The sequence below is a fragment of the Pseudopipra pipra genome, chromosome 5 (assembly GCF_036250125.1).
Source record: "Pseudopipra pipra isolate bDixPip1 chromosome 5, bDixPip1.hap1, whole genome shotgun sequence".
Classification (NCBI taxonomy): domain Eukaryota; kingdom Metazoa; phylum Chordata; class Aves; order Passeriformes; family Pipridae; genus Pseudopipra; species Pseudopipra pipra.
Genome location: NC_087553.1, coordinates 15,881,420 through 15,897,626, shown reverse-complemented (window position 1 = coordinate 15,897,626; position 16,207 = coordinate 15,881,420). Strand labels below are relative to the sequence as shown.

The following is a 16,207-nucleotide window of genomic DNA, read 5'->3' as shown; positions in this document are numbered from 1 at the left end:
CCCCTCTCCACTTTCCTTTACATCCCAGTACTTCAAAAGCACAGCACTTTGAGTATGGGTAATAATAAAATCATGCTTTGTCCTCAGCCCAAAATAGTTCCTGAGATGCTATTGAAAGCCTCTCTCAAAAGCCAGGCAAAGGGGTTCAACTTGGCTCCCAGCTATTCTTAGGGCAATGGGATCAGCTACCGAGACACTACACACTCTTGTCCCGAAGTGACCCTCACTTCTGTCAGACCTTCCACGTGCTGCCCTTTTCATGACTCTTGGCCTAGTCTAAAATCAGTAACAAGTGATTTTGTGCAGAAGCCTGGATGGACATAAACTGTACCTTAAACAAAACACATAAAAAAAATCCAATGCACACAACTTAAGTACTGCTGTATTGTTAAGCTGCATCCTTCAAGATTTGCCACACAGGCAAGTGAGGAAGGAAGAAACAGCCATACGACAACTCAAGATTTTCAGGTATATAATGAATATAAGGATAGGGGGAAATTCTCTATTAAGCAAGTGACCTGCAGAAACTAGTGACCACCAAGAAAAGTAGGGAAGAGGAAAAGTCCACACAGAAGTGGGCTAGGCAGAGAGGGAGTCTAGGAATAGGTATTCAGGACTGCCACAACAATGAAAAGTAACAATAGCACCTTAAGAAGATGGGCGACTAGCCCCCAACAAGGTGAGAAACACTTAAGGGACACTCAGGATCTGCAGCCTAAACAGAAACAAGTCTGTGGAAAGGATATTTTACCCTCCCAATTTTGAAAATCAAAAACTCCATCACTCTTCCCTAGCTCTTCTGGTTCACATGCAAGGAGATGCAAAACAAGCAATCTCAAGGTAGATGGAGTAAACAACTACCATGCCATAAGTAGAACGTAAATAGCAGTATTTTTCCATCTTTTTTTTCTTTTCTTCCAGTTCAGATGTATTATGTGCCCCAAAGGGAAAGCCTGTGGTTGCACAAACAAACATTAGAAGTTCTTAGGGGAAAAGAACTTTTTATCCTATGTCTGCACAGCATTTGTTGTTGAAGCATCTTTGTGTCTGCAATTTAGTCCAAGCATAGAAGCGATACAAGCAACCACAAAACTCTCCAAACAAATAATGAAAAGGTTGCAGTTCTACAAAATCAGAGAACTGTATCAAAGATCACATCACTTACATCTATTTTATTAGCATTTACAAAAGGACTGCTCTTGCTATGGCAACTGTATGTTTTACACTAACCATATAAAGCTGTTTTTCTGTAGCTTAAAGTATCTTCCATACTCTAAAAAAAAAGTATAAATCCAGGAATCTGTGGTTGATTTTTCAATTAATCTTCTTTAGTAAAGAAAGATCATCAATTGTTAAAGGATTTTGTTTTAGACATGGAAAGTGGTCAAAGGGTTCACCTTGATCAACTGGGTTTGATTTGCTAATTCTGTTTAAAAAAAAAATTGGTTTACGAGTTCTTATTTCTAAAACCTCCTTCTTATATAGATATATATATACACATATATACATATGTACATACACACTATAAATATACATACTACAAAATTGAGAGAAAGCATCATGTTATGATTTAGGGAAGAAGAAATTACTATTTATAGTGTTATCCATTCTATTACAGTAACACAGAGTTAGCAAATACCCACGAAGAGAAGACACTCTGGCCCTGCAACCCTGCTTTTTCTCATGCCTTCTTCATTGCTTTCTCCTTCCAATGCCTTCCTCCTTGAGAAGGATGCTTTGTCAGGCCTCCTGCCTCCCACACAGCTGCTGCCTTGTCCCCAGTGACAGTATTACCTCTGATGGTGACATTCCCACCTGCCAGTGCACTCCCCTGCCAGCCAGAACCTACAGCCAGGCCAGCAGACCAGGTGGTACTAGACCAGGAGGGCAGCTCTGGTCCCTCAACAGCTTGGGGTCATGATGCAGCTGTTACCATAAAAACGCATACTCTTCCCTAAAGAAGAGTGGAAAAAAGCAAGGAGGAAAAAGGCTATGGTCTACCCCAAAAGTGTACCATCCACCTTTACTCACCTTCACACATCAAACATCATTTAACATATTTGCAAAACAGCACAGACTCATTTTCCAGTTAATTTAGTTTTTGGTCACACATAAACACACAAAATGCACATGTACCCCACAATAAAACCCCACAACCCAAACGAGGAAGGCCACCACACAAAATTTTCCTAAGATTCTGCAGTACAGTGAAAGGTTGAATTCATAATTTAAAAATTACCTCTGCCACATTAAAAATCCAGACACTAAAGACTCAAGTGAAGCAGGTCAAATTGCAGAGACTGTGATTTCATGTCCATATAAAAATCAAATTTGGGCAGTGCTAGATACTAAAAGTAAAGTACAAATTATTCTTGGTTTGAGTTAATAAAAAAATGGCATGGCAGACTCACAATGAACACAGTGGAGTAATCAGTACATTTCTGGGGTAGGTAAGAGCATACACAGCAAGGTCAGGGAAAAAAAGAATTAAAAAAACATTCAATAAAAAAATTCTGTGTCTGACAAGAAAGAGTAGCAAATGTTTGGGTAACCCACACAGAAGGCATCAGAAAATGTGGCTTACAGCATCAATTTATGCATCACCCATGTCAGTAGATGCATTTGTGTGCAACCCTACTTTACCAGATGCTGGAAGCCGTATTCACCATGAATTTGTTTAGTCTTTCCCTGAATCCCACTCATATTTCTTAAGCAGAATATGTGACAGTACAGGCATTTTCAATCTATTCCACCTTAGGTCTTTGTCCTCTCTGAGGAAGAGAAACTTGAGGGCACGACACATTTCTCCTTCCACTTTTCTCCAGCCTTCTTGTCACATTTTAGAAAGCGTCAAATTAACTTTCTCCGTTCTGAAAAATCACAGAACCATGGAATGGTTTGGGTGGAAGGGGACCTTTAGAGATCATGCAGTCCAATCCTCCTGCATGGGCAGAGACATCTCTCACTAGATCATGTCACAGGACAAAAAATGTCACTATCTGTTCACAGCTATTTCCTTCTGCCTCACATACAGCTTTAGTCTCCTGAATTTGTCCTGTTATGGCCAATTTGATCTAGTACTTAAAGGATAGTCAGCAAATTGGGACCTTCTTTGCAGAGCTTTTTCTCCTCTGCCATTAATACATAGTACTGCTTTTTTCCAGTCCATCCAACCTTACACATCTCAAGTGTCCAGGGAAAACTGATCAAAAGGAATTCTATGAACCAATTTATTTCAAAAAAGTAAGGTAAAAATACACAGAACGGTGAAAAAATAAGATAATTTAGACACGTATTTCAGCTTTTGGAGCAGTAAGGGTGCAAGATTGGAGACATCTACAACTGTTTTACATAGTGAAGTTGTGCTGATAGTTAAACATAGCCTTTGAGACCACATCAGCACTAATGAAACTGTAATTTCCTTTAAATTATTGCCATCCATACACCAGACCTCATTAGCCAGACAGTAATAACTTTTCATCATTTATTTCAACACAAAAGCAATCAATAAGCTTTTCCCCACAGTTCTTTTACTGCTATCTCTGAATTCTGAAAAACCGAGAGTCAGAGAAGATGCCAGCTATAAAACAGACACAGTCAAGTTTCATTGTTGTCTTTCTTACAGAAAGAGATTCTAAAACACCACCTGACTGTGAGATAAACTGGACTAAAGCAGTTTCAGTGCAAGGAAAAATCTTAATCCATTAAAACATGATGAACAGACTACATTATCAAAGAACAGTAAGTAGATCACATTGGATTGAGAGGCTTTTCCCTCTCATCATTACAGTGTCCTGGGCATTGTTTTGCACTGAAAATGTTTAGTATCAGATTGTGGGAATATCACACTTCTGTTCGCACGAGCTGAGGACGCTCCATGGAAGACACACATATACACAAAGAACCCACCTGAGCTACCAGCTGAAGTTTTACCCCTGTGTTAAGAAGCAAGTAGAAAAGCATTCTTCAGTTTTCAGAATTTTTCAGCAGTAAGGAAAATTTTGGAGTATTTTCAGGCGAACCAGAGAAACATCAGGAATAAGACCATCAGTGACAAGACGGGTCTGGAAAATTTAGTTTAATTGTTCAGAAAAACTATATTTTACAATCAATAAAATCAGCTTTATAACCACACACACCCCAAAACAAAATGGTCTGCCTCTTACAGCAGAAAGCAGGCCACAGCTTGCAGAATAAGTGGTAATATGGGGGAAAATTAGTGGGCAAGGTGCTTTATCTACAGTGTTCCAGACCAAGATCTTAAAAAGAACATTTACCCAAAATAACAGAATGCTGCTAGCAGACAACAGAGGAGTGCAGCACTGCTGACTTTACTAAGGGCAAACAGTGCTCACACTGCTAACTGTGAATATTTCATTGTGTTAGATTTTAACTGTTGTGTTCCAGTTCTTAGGCAAAGCTCCAGTTCCACCCCTAGGCCTTCAAACGTATTTTGGCTTATCGCAGCTATCTTTAAGAGTGTTTGTAGCAGCTTCCACAGTTAAAACTGACTTACACACAGAAATTTTGACAAGCCAAGGGACTAAAACACTTGCCAGTTACATTATGGTGGGTGGCCAAGTCATAACAGCAACATAAGGCTCCAAGCAATGGCGTGAACAAGAGCTACTGAAGAGAGCAGACATCAAAATTAGTCTTGGAAACTGCCTTGTCACATAAAGCTGCCAGAGAACTACTTCAGCTGTAAAGAAAAGTGGCATAAGATATTTAAGGAAAGACAGCAGGTAATCTTATCTAACCCATGAACCCTTTTGATATTTTAGGAAGCTGAACAATACTCAACCATGTTGAACACAAGTACAATGAGCATCAAATTATTTATTCTAGGTATTAGATCTTAGTCTCAATGTAACTGCTGCAATCATAGTATGGGAAACCATAATACTATTTTGAATTACAAAAAAAACCCACTTCATGCTTTCACTAATCTTCCTCAGCATCACTGACATCCTTAAGAAAGGGAGGAGAATAAAAAATATAAAATAAATATTAACTTGTGTACAAAATGGGATGGGGGTGTAGGAGCACACAAAGGATGTTGGGATGAGGAGAAGATACTGGGAAGAAAAATTCCAAGTGAGAAGTTCAGGTCTTGCCCTGCAGGAATAATTCATTACAGAATCAACTTGATCTTTCATGTAATATTACAAGCTCTTGAACTAATTTTCCCTCTACTACTCAAACAGCAGATATACTCGGCACCACTCCAGGGAATACACCACATCACCCATGGCATTACCCAATGTCTACAAAACAAAACCTTTGGTTGTAGAAGAGACTGTAATTCAAGTCTTTTGCAGCCTCAATCCCCAGTTCACAAGCCCTTACTGAAAAAGCCTTCATGATATTTTGTTTCAATATTAGCTATCAAATCCAAAACAGGTACTCAGAACTACAACCACACCACCACATAATTGGGCAGCTGAAGGTGGAATTTTTTTTTTAGGGTTACCACAAGTAAAAGTGGAACAGACAAGTTGCAGCACTGTTTAATACCAGGGTTAGCTGCATCCATGCCATCTTCATGAAGATTAAGTGCTTCTGAGAGAAAACCACAGCTAGAAGTACAGTCTGAAGAATACACAAGTCAATAAATGTCTACAGATAGTCAAGAACAAGTAAAAAAAGACTGCACTGAAAGTTCCTCCAAAGATCAGCAGCTGGAAAAGCACTTCTACCACCGTCTGTCAGGACTAGATGACTATTCTTCCCTCTGATTCAAAATCTGGCTGCTTTGGGTTCCCATTTTTCTGAAGCACTGGAGACTGACTGTGGCTACTGAGTCCAGAAAGCATCACCCCGCTAGTAGAATTAATGTCTCAAAGTGTCTGCTTAAGTTTTCTACTACTAACAGAAATCTCATGACACTGGCAATGACTTCAATCTTTCTTGCACAGTTTCTGAAGCATAGTGTAATATTGGCTTTTCATCATTTAGTACAGTTTAAAGTTCTGCTTAAAGTTTGCTTCCATAGCCAGTAACACTGCAATTCGCAGTGTGCCAGAAGAAAAGCCTACTGAACATCTAAATAACTTATATGGCTACCTGTGACTGAGGAAAAAGCCCCCACAGAAACCCCTCAGTGACCAAGTGGCTCCTTCCAGTCCTGAGCTCCACATTCCCAAGTGCACTCAAGGACTTACTTTGCTGAGATAATCATCAAAAAGTAAACAGTTCCCATGTCTCTGTCAGTCCAAGTAGTATTTTTATACTTAAAATGAGCAGCTAATTATATAGTAAGAGCAACTGGATGAACTGGGAAAAAAAACGTCAGAAATAATCCCTCTTCAAGATATTCTGTTGCTGGCATGAAGCCATTTCTCCCCACCCTGTTTTTCTCCCAACTTTGAATAACAATTACCTGGGAGGAATATTTTCTGAAATCATTTGCAGAAGAGCTCTGAGTCTTCAGGTTCTCCAGTTAGGCACCTCAACAAGATGGAACTTCTAGGAAGGACAAAAGTACTTCTGTACTAAACGCAATCCCCCCTTGAAAAGGCTAAAAAACATACCACAAGTCCCAGACATATAACAAATCTGGACATTGCCAGTCTCTCCCATTTACTTACTCATTGTCTCACTGCACTAGTTTAGTATGGTGATCTGCTTCAGAACGAATTCAACAATTTTGGTGTTTGCTAAAATCTAGTACAGCTCTTTGCAGCATCAAGAAAAAAAGTGTTACTGCCTGCATTTTGACCCCGCCCATGCAAAGCATAAAAGGCACCAGTAATTTTACATGACTAAGGCCCGGAGAACAGACCAACAGCAGCAGTGTCTGTGTCAGCAGGTTTATCCTCCCACATCCAGCGCGGGGAGAACTCCATTATTTGATGGGAGCTGCAAAGAGAACAGTTTGTAAACAGGCACCAGGACTTTCTAAAACAGTTGGCCCTTCAGAGAGAGCTGCAGGCTGAAACCTTTAAGTAGCCATGCTGCTGTAAGGAGACAGTAAGGAGCCTGGGCCTTTTGTTTGTTTGTTTTAATGTTCACTCTACAGGAGTAAACAGCAGGGAAAAAAAGTGTATTGAAAACCAAGCACATTTAAAACCTCCACCAAGCAGCAGCCCAAACACAATGTATAAATAAATCCAAGTCATGTCAAACAGCATTCCACAGTCATGTGTCAAGTGAAAAGCAGAAAGACTTGTCTGTTTGAAGAAAACAATTGTGATCGTTTATGCGCAAGCCAGCTTCCTATATATTGACTCAGGATTTTACCATTTAATGACGAGTGTCCTGAAAGCTTAGTATGTAAGACATTATTAACAAGATTATTATGAGCCCACTACATACTTGGTTGTATTTCTAGACACTATTTAGTTGGGAGTTTATTAGAAACGTCCCTTTTTTTTTTTTTTTTGTGAGATGAACTACCTAAATGTAGCTTACACTCCTAAACAAATCCAAAACAAATCACTACTCAGTATGACCCATCACCTCCGCTGGTCCCCAAAGCCTGTATTTTAGAATAAATCTCCTTCAAGAGATCATGTAGCAGATTACACTGACAATCATTTGTTTGCATTAAGCATAAACATCAGAGCCACTTGTAATAATCTACCAAAGATTAAAAAAAACAGTCTTAAAAAAAAAAAAAAATCATTAGTTTCCAACAGACATTTAACAACTCCTCTGTTACACGGAAATGGGATGTCTACTATGAAAGGCCAGATGCACAAATGGATTAAAGAGTGTCTAGCCTTTAAATCCTGCATCCACAAATCAACACTGACCTAGTGACCTAAAGTAAAATTTAATAATAAAAAATAAGTAACCAACAGACACATGCAGACCAATCCAGACAGAAATAAAAAAATTGTTTGCTGAAGACTATTTGGATATTTGCATGGTGCTTATCAGAGAATATAACAAGAGCTGGAGCATGCAGAATGCAAAGTCCCCTATTTATCCTTGAAACAGGTTTAGCAAAGTCAGAGGAAAAACAAGCTTCTCAGCACACCACCAGTTAGCAATCAGGAAAAATCACCTCTGGAAAGGATATACAAGCCTTTACCTTTATGTCGATATGATTGTTGTATCTGTGAAGACTTGCCAATGAGACTATCATTCACACACACAGCGGCAGTGAACCCTGTGGGCAACAGCAACCTTCCTAGAAAGACACCAGGGAACAGAAACACATCCCACACCTGCATAACCTTGGGGTGGTTGCCCTTCCCTCCAGCTAGGTCCAGCGTAGCATCTGAAGGGTGAAAGTCTAATCTCTTTCCAAGCACAAAAGCCAACCTGCCCCCTGCACTCTTTTTAGAAACGCAATTCCAGACCGGTGACTTGCACGTGTGAACAAGTCCACTGCAGCCCATTAAAAGCAAGTTTTGCATAAATCACCCACTCAAACGGCAATGCAATAGATAAATTCTGAGAAAGGAAGGGGTTAAAAAAATGTGTGGGTTTTTTTTTTTTAAATTATAAGATGATACAGCTTCCATTTGGAGTGCTCACCCAGTTCCACCAACGTGCAAGCGTAGCATAAAAGTCTGAAAGGACTTCATGCACGTATACCAGCCTCCCACAAGCGCAAGAAAAGCTCACACATCACAAACAGTTAAAGTACTCAAAGAAATAAAAACCCCCTCAATCTCCCACATGCACTTTTGTGAGGCACCAAGACTTGGAAAGCATCTTCTAGGTTAAAAATTTATCCTAGGCAAATATGTTGCAATCGTGACTTATTAACTCTCTCAGTAACTTCCCTTCCAGACTCCAATATACCGACATTTTCAGTGCATAAAAGCAGGGGGCAAATAGGTTGAATTAGAACTGACACAGTTTTAATTAAAAGCCTCTGGTAGTGTCCTTCCCTGCACCAAATAAAAATGGCAGTTCTGGCAAGAGGGATGCAGCATAAAACCTTTATTTGAAAAGGGAAAACCCATTTGTGACTAAAAACATCTGCTGAAGTAACATTTTGTCTATATGGGGTGCAAAATTTTAATGCTCCTCGTTTAAGTCAGTAATTTGAATTGCACTAAAATGTTCATCATTCATTTATTATGAAAAGAAATAACACTCCTAGCTCCTAAAATACAACAAAAAAAAAGTCTTTTATAGGACACAAAAACCTTACAAGCATATACTTCTAATTTTATTTTCCCCTTTAAATGAAATCCTGCCATCGAAACAGTCATAATATTTGCAGAGTATTCTGAAAACTCCTGACAAGTCTCCATACAATTAAGCTCTTTAAGAGAAATAGTCTGAAGTGTTTGGTCAGTTGGTGAGTTAGAAAGAGGGGCAGAGGGTGGGAACGAAGAGTGGAAAACCTGCTCCTGCATTCTGCCTCCCTTACGCTGCTTCCTTTGAGCAAACTGCATAAAACACCCTAAACATCCATTGTATCACCAGCTCTGTTTGAACATTTCTCCCTCCTCTCACCCTTCATGCCAGTATGAAAACCAAACACGTGCCACATCCAAAAAGATCTCACTCAGACAAAAAGCAATTAGGGTGAAAAGACGTGAATCAAACAGATTTGGCAGCAAACAGCATTTCATAAAGACAAGAGATACGAATTGCTCCATTTGTGTCAGTTCGGCCAGTTATTGTTCTGACTTACTACTTTAACAACCCCAAATTAAACTGCTCGAACTGAAACAGACAAACAAAGATCCTTAAAACACAGTCCCCCCACACACCCTCTTAACAATAAGCATTATTTCTGTGGTGCTGCCATCCTTAAATCATAAAGCCACCACACCAATTAAAAATTGCCTACATAAAGAATGAATTTAGTACTGACCTCGCAAAAAGCTTACTCCTCTTGGCTAGAAATCATTAATAGTTTTGATAAAATCCTTTTATGTGCTCCTCCAGCTAGCTAATTCCAGCCTTCCATTAACGCACTCCATTGCAGATAATTGCCGACAGCACACGCTCCCCTGCTTTTGCTGGTTCCCAACCCAGCGAGGATAATCACATTCCAGCAGGGAGCGAACAGATGGCAGCCTCCATGGTAACCAGTCCTCCCCAGCTAGTGGTAGCACTGGGAGACTCCCGGGGACTGGGGCAACAAGCGCTCTTTGTGCTCCAGCCTCCCAAAGCCTGAGCGCAGGGAGAGCCGGCTCCTAGGGCTGACTGGGCATGCCTGGCAGGTGCCTTGCCTTCGCAAGCAGGCACGACACCTTAACAAAAGCTTGCGACCAGGTTTAACCTTGACACTGCCTATTCCCGCGTTGTGCAGGGGGAAATGGGGGTAAAACACTCACTAAGATGGAGGTGAAGCCAGCAAGAGTTCTATTTGCTGTTAAAACAGAGCATTCAGAGAAATTAGCTGGGATCTGCTTTTCCCCTGACAAAATGATTTTCTGAAGGCAGGCTTACTTCCCCTGAATGGGTTTGATTTCAGCACGATGGAAGCGTTTGCTGCCTGATCTCTACCTCCTCAAAACTGTTCCTCTCAAGAATACTATAATCTATTGCTCAAGAACTGCACAGACCCTCTGTTTTGGTCTTAGAGCTTCTGCCAGGCGTATCTGCTCCACATCTGCCAAGATCAGTGCTGATTCAGCAGCAGGCAAAACCACCCTGTCTCTCTGCTGCATGACCAGGCTGCCAGGGGAGGCGTGTCTGGAAAAGCCTTTTTCTTTTTTTCCCCCCCACATCAAAGGTGTGCATGAAACCTTTGCTCTCACTGGGCCAGATCCTGCACAGCTACACACCTACAGCAATGATGTGAACCAGCTCAGTGAATTCCCACTGATGTTGTCTGCAGGGAAAAGGGAAGTGGCTTTTTAAGTCCAACTGATAATGACCTTGTCTGCAAAATAAAAGGGCTTTGAAAGAACATGTTAAAGCTTTTAAATTCTGGTGATTTGCACAGGACCACATCTCTTTAAGGTTTTAAACACTGGATGTATAACAGCATGCAGCACAGTAGCCTGTTGACTCACTCAAACTTTCTCTCCCTCACTCTCAAAACCACTCAGTGCTTATGACTAATGGTGTGTCAAAAAATTGTGGGTAATTTTACTTAAACCTGAGCCAAATTTGGACTTCAGATTTCTGCCTGCTAACTTAGGTCTAGCACACTATTCTTTTGAGGAAGACAAAATGGTTTCCTTTCTACCTTAACGACACCAGTCTTGTAGCTGGTCCTGCAAAGCAGTGTTTGTTTCTGTAAAAGACTGAAAACCCCTTTGCCAGAACCCACCATCACAAAAACACCTCTTTCTCCCATGGGTGGCTCCAGGCATGAAGCTCAAAAATTTCCTCTCTCCTTAGACCCAAATTTTCAGTTTCCCTCATCCTCACTGCACAAGGATGTTAGTTTTGCTTCACAGCAAGCTCAATGAAGTTTATATTGGTAAGAGGCATCTCTATTAAACTGCTGGGTGCATTAACATTGGAAGCTTTTCAGATTCCTGCTGACAGTGTGTATCTGTAACCCATCTGAGAGTCCCCACCACAGGGAGCTGAAGAAGACCCAGATTTCAGAGGGGACTCAGAGCTCACAAGATACTGGTGACAGGCATGGGACCAAACCTAGGTCTGCCAACTTGCCTTCCACGACTAGTAGACCATTCTGACTCATGCTGGCTCATAATTTGAATCTATTTTCTTCCTTTAAATAAGCAAACTTTACATCATCAAAAAATTCTTAAGCAAACATGGCCACCAAACCTAATTACCCATCAGCAACAAGAGTAAAATAAAGTAAGGAAGGAAATCAATATCCTGTTTAACTTGCCAATTGTTAATAATAAAAACTTTTCAGCATTTAAGCATCATTAAACACCAATAGCATTTCTTGTTTTGCCTCTTAAAAATAAGGACCATGGCTCAGAAATTAGTTTTGATATACTAATAGATTTTATGTATTTATACATTTCTGGGGGGAAAAATGGAGCAATTACAATTCTTGGCAAGCTGACTTCAAAATTATAGGGATTCAGGTTCAATTTCAGTCTTTTTTCCTTCATGAAAGAGACATCCTGCAAAGCAATTGTCTAGATTTATGTTAATTCTAACTTTGTATTTAAAAATTATGTTGTTTACTGAAATATTATAAGCAATTTTGGCATTGGAAAACCTGTTCCCTACACTATAAAAACCCTTAGACCATCTGTTCTTGAACAAGTACTAGCTGTACTCATTACAGGACGATTGTTAGCAGAATGAAGGGCAACAGCAGTCAGAATCCATTTCAGCTTCTTACTTGGATTTTCTTAATAATTAAGTCTGATTTTAAAATGTACAATGGAAAAAAATAGAATAAACCATATGGAGTAGCCATCACACATAGAAAGGAGCAGTGGGGTGCACTACAATTTTTGACAGAAGCAATGGATAAGTTATATGGAGCAAAAAAAGTATCCTTTGTACATATGACAGAAGTTTTACTCAAACTATTTGAAAGACGGAGAGGAAAACAGCACATCCAAAATGATTTTGAGGAGGGGTGGACAAGGAAAAGAAAATTTAGCCATCTCCCCCTTTTGATTTGGTCAAGCCTGAGCCAGATAGACGTTTAGGAATAAATTGGTTTTAGCTGGAAGATATGAATGGAAAATAAACAACATATTGACATCCTGTCTCCTGAATTGATTCCATTGAAAGGATTGTCTTTTATAACAATGACACCATGTGCTTCAGCTTTTTCCAGCCCCAGCTGCCATCTGATTGGTCAAGACTCTGGCACTTTATTCAGGTTGATGAAGACTCAAACTAGGCTTTAGAAATGTATGTTTTTCAAATCGGATATGGTTTGGGGCTTTTTTGCTGATGACAAAAATCTATTCACCTAAAACAAGTTATGTGAAATTAGAATACAGCATAATGACAGCAGTTAGTCTCCATTCTCTGCATAAGATTTGAAAGCTTTATAAATAAAGCCAACCACAGTATCTATGTAAGTGACACCAGGCCTCACACATGGGTTTGAATTGTTGTCCACCTGTCATACCATTTTTTAGAGTTGTACTAAAACAACCTTGGAATTTCTGGCAGTTGTACCAACCACACATTACTGTCAGACATAAAGCAAAACAATAGACCATTGATCTTCTCTATTACAGTATCACCTTTGTTTCTAAAAAGAAATCAACTTCAATATGAACACAGACTGACAGAATTGTTTAGGTTGGAAAAGACTTCCAAGATCGAGTCCAACTCTTAACCCAGCACTGCTGTATTCACCACTAAACTGCGTCCCCAAGTGTCACATCCCCACAGCTTTAGAACACTTCTGGGGATGGTGATTCCACCACTTCCCTGGGCAGCCTGTTTCAATGCCTGACCACCCTTTCAGTGAAGACATTTTTCCTAATAGTCAGTCTAAACTTCCCCTGGTGCAACTCAAGGCCATTTCCTCTTGTCCTATCACTTTTTATCTGGGAGAAGGATTGATCCCCGTCTCACTATAACCTCCTTTCAGGTAGTTCTAGAGAAAGAGAAGGTCTCCCCTAAGACTACTTTGCTCCAGATTGAACACCTCCAGCTCACTCAGCTGCTTCTCATAAGACTTGTGCTCCAGACCCTTCATCAGTTCCACTGCCCTTTCTCTGGACCTGCTGCAGCACCTCTATGTCCTTCCTATAGTGTGGAGTTCCAAAACTGAACACAGGATTCAAGCTGTGGCCACACCAGTGCCAGGTACAGGGGCAAAAATATGTATGTATTTCTTTTAGCTTCACACCATCTAGTATTGAGGAAGTTCACTTCAAGGGAAACAGGATGTCTACATTTTCAAGAGTATTAAAAAAATATTCTGTAAGCAAGTATAAGGGCTGAAATTTGAGAAAATTTCCTCTTATTCTCCCCAAAACCCAAGATTTAACTTTTTTATTTTTTTTATTTTTTTTTGGATAAGCACAGAAGGACTAAGGTTTCCACATTGGTCTGAGATGCTCCTCCCATCTTACCTCAAGTGCACCTAAAATCCATGGTGCCTTGCAGAAGGAAAGCAATGAATTCAGCCCTGCAGACAACAAATGCTTCCTCAGCAGCACCTCTGCAGATAACACAGCGAATGGAGACCTCATGCCCGGTGAGTTGCACTCCCTTTACACCGTGTTTTCAGATCGCACGGTTTCACATCGGCTCATGCTTCCTCAGTGTCACAAGGGACAAGACTGTGGCATTTCTTTTCCCTTCAGAGGGTGCCCACATAACCTGTGAGGATGTGTGTGCTGGGCATGGGAGAAGGGGCAGCAGCTGTTTTGCTTTTGCTCTTACAGACACTGTTTGATGAACATGTTGTCAGTGTTTCGAGTGATAAACCTTTCACTTCCAAACTGTCACTGCTTACAAAAGTGGGATTTGCAGCAGGGAGAGCAGCTATCTCCTTCTCACCAGTTCAATGACACGGACTGTCTCCATCCACTGTAGCAATCATTCTTCCAATATTACAACAGCTGTTTCTGTGGACGTTTATTTTTGGCAACTGTCATTAAAGGACAACAAAGAAACATAGACAGAAGTCGTACTAGGCCATCTTAGTGACCTATTTAGTGTACAAGCCTGAAAGTTATCCTTCCTTCATAGGCAGTTCTCCAGAATAACTTTCAAGTTATGAAAATGAATGCCTTATAGATATAGAAAAAACAAGACTTTTACTGTTATGTCTCCAAAGATAGTTATTTTCGGATCAGGCACAGAATCAGCCCAATACACTTACACACATTCCATAAACCAGAATTGCTTTAGTTTCCAAATGGTTTATGGCACCACTCCCATTGGCAACAGTGCCTCCAAGTCAGTAATGCCTGCAGAAAAGACATTGTTTCTTCCTAAAGCCAATACCAAAGTACATCTGGATTTCGCCAGGCACATCAATTAACATAATTTTCAAGTATTATGAAAAGTAAATTATGTGAAATGTAATTTAGAAAAAAAAAAATCCATCCATCCCAAGGCTTTAGATGTGAATCTTTTTTTGTAGTAAAGAAAATCTTCTTGGAAATTGCTGATAAAAAGATACAGCTAGTTAAAAGAATTTTTTTGCTGTAAACACTAAGTTATTTTTATCTCAACAGTAAAATGTAGTGCACAGAAGAGTTGTTAAGGAGAACATACAATTGCACAGCCTCCCTCAAGAGCATAATGCAGCTCAGGCCTTGCACATACCAGGCAGAAGATAGATCATACTGGTGATACCTACCCAGCAGGAAGAGGACAGGAGCTGGTTCTGCAAGATGTGAACAAACAGAAATGGAAAGACAACATCAAGAGGCTCATATTACAACAGTAAAATAAACTGAGACACTATTGCATTCAATAAAAAAAAAAATAGCAAGAGGGATGACAAAAGCAGAGAGGATTTCAGCTGAAAACTGAGTTTGTCTAGGTGGGACAATTCAGTTCAGTGTCTGGAAGCATCCAACAATAGGGCACAGCAACCTCCAGACATGCCTGATTATTTCTGCAATCTCACAGAGTGTTTCCATGGAAAAGCAGCAGACTCCTAGGTTTGACATTCAGCGTCTGACAGCTGAGCCAGCCAAAGCTCAAACTCACAAGGCTCAAAGAGAGATCACAGACAGCTCTTTGGACGTGGTTCTGAGCAGTGCAAGAGTAAATCCAGCTCTGAGAGAAAGTCTAATCTTTATTTACTAGTTATGTTCCCAATGAGAGCAGAGCAGACATCAGAGTAGCACATGAGTGGGAACTGTGACCATGGGGCTTTCCCTTCTCTTTAGGCTTTACTGCAGGACTGCTCTTCAACCCTGGCTTGGACAACTCCTGGCAGAACTTGCAAACCAAAGATAGAAATGGTGTCTTTGGAATAAGAATAGCCTGTACCATTCTCTCCTCTGTATCCTAGAATGTAGATCACAAACAGTAAAAGAGTCAGGAAATGTAGAAAAACCAGTGCTACCATAATTAAATAATTCAAGATGTTATGGGTATTCAGTGTGCTAGTCTCCTTCGTGCAGCTACAGGAAGCTCTCATACTTCATCAATTAAACTCAGAAAGAAAAAAGTTGTTAGATCTCCAGAACTCGAATGTAGAGGTAGCCTGAGGTATGCAGCAGGAGTGGTGGCATTGGAGCTGTACTAAATATTACATCAGCATCCTTAAGCTTTAGCCCACTGCAGGTGGCTAACTTATTAGTGGCAAAGAATACAGAAAAAAATCTCAAAATGAATTTAGCAGATGCACTCATATAACACACATTGATTTGATTTACATTCCTCTCCAAACTCATCAGGCACCACTTTGCCA

At 40.2% G+C, this 16,207-nt stretch overlaps 1 protein-coding gene across 3 annotated transcripts in view; it reads right to left on the bottom strand.

Moving 5' to 3' along the window:
- The window catches only part of FGD4 (FYVE, RhoGEF and PH domain containing 4), a 111,635-nt gene that overhangs the window by 61,018 nt on the left and 34,410 nt on the right, over positions 1 to 16,207 (bottom strand). The window contains exons 1-2 of one of the 3 annotated variants that reach the window (XM_064654674.1): positions 9,785 to 10,415; positions 6,383 to 6,468 (exon numbers count right to left, since the gene is read on the bottom strand). The exons of 1 other annotated variant lie outside the window; for it this stretch is intronic. The gene's annotated coding sequence lies outside the window, so the exon portion shown is untranslated. Of the gene's footprint in view, positions 1 to 6,382; positions 6,469 to 9,784; positions 10,416 to 16,207 lie in introns of those variants that run through there. One more of the 3 variants, XM_064654673.1, reaches the window with a different exon arrangement.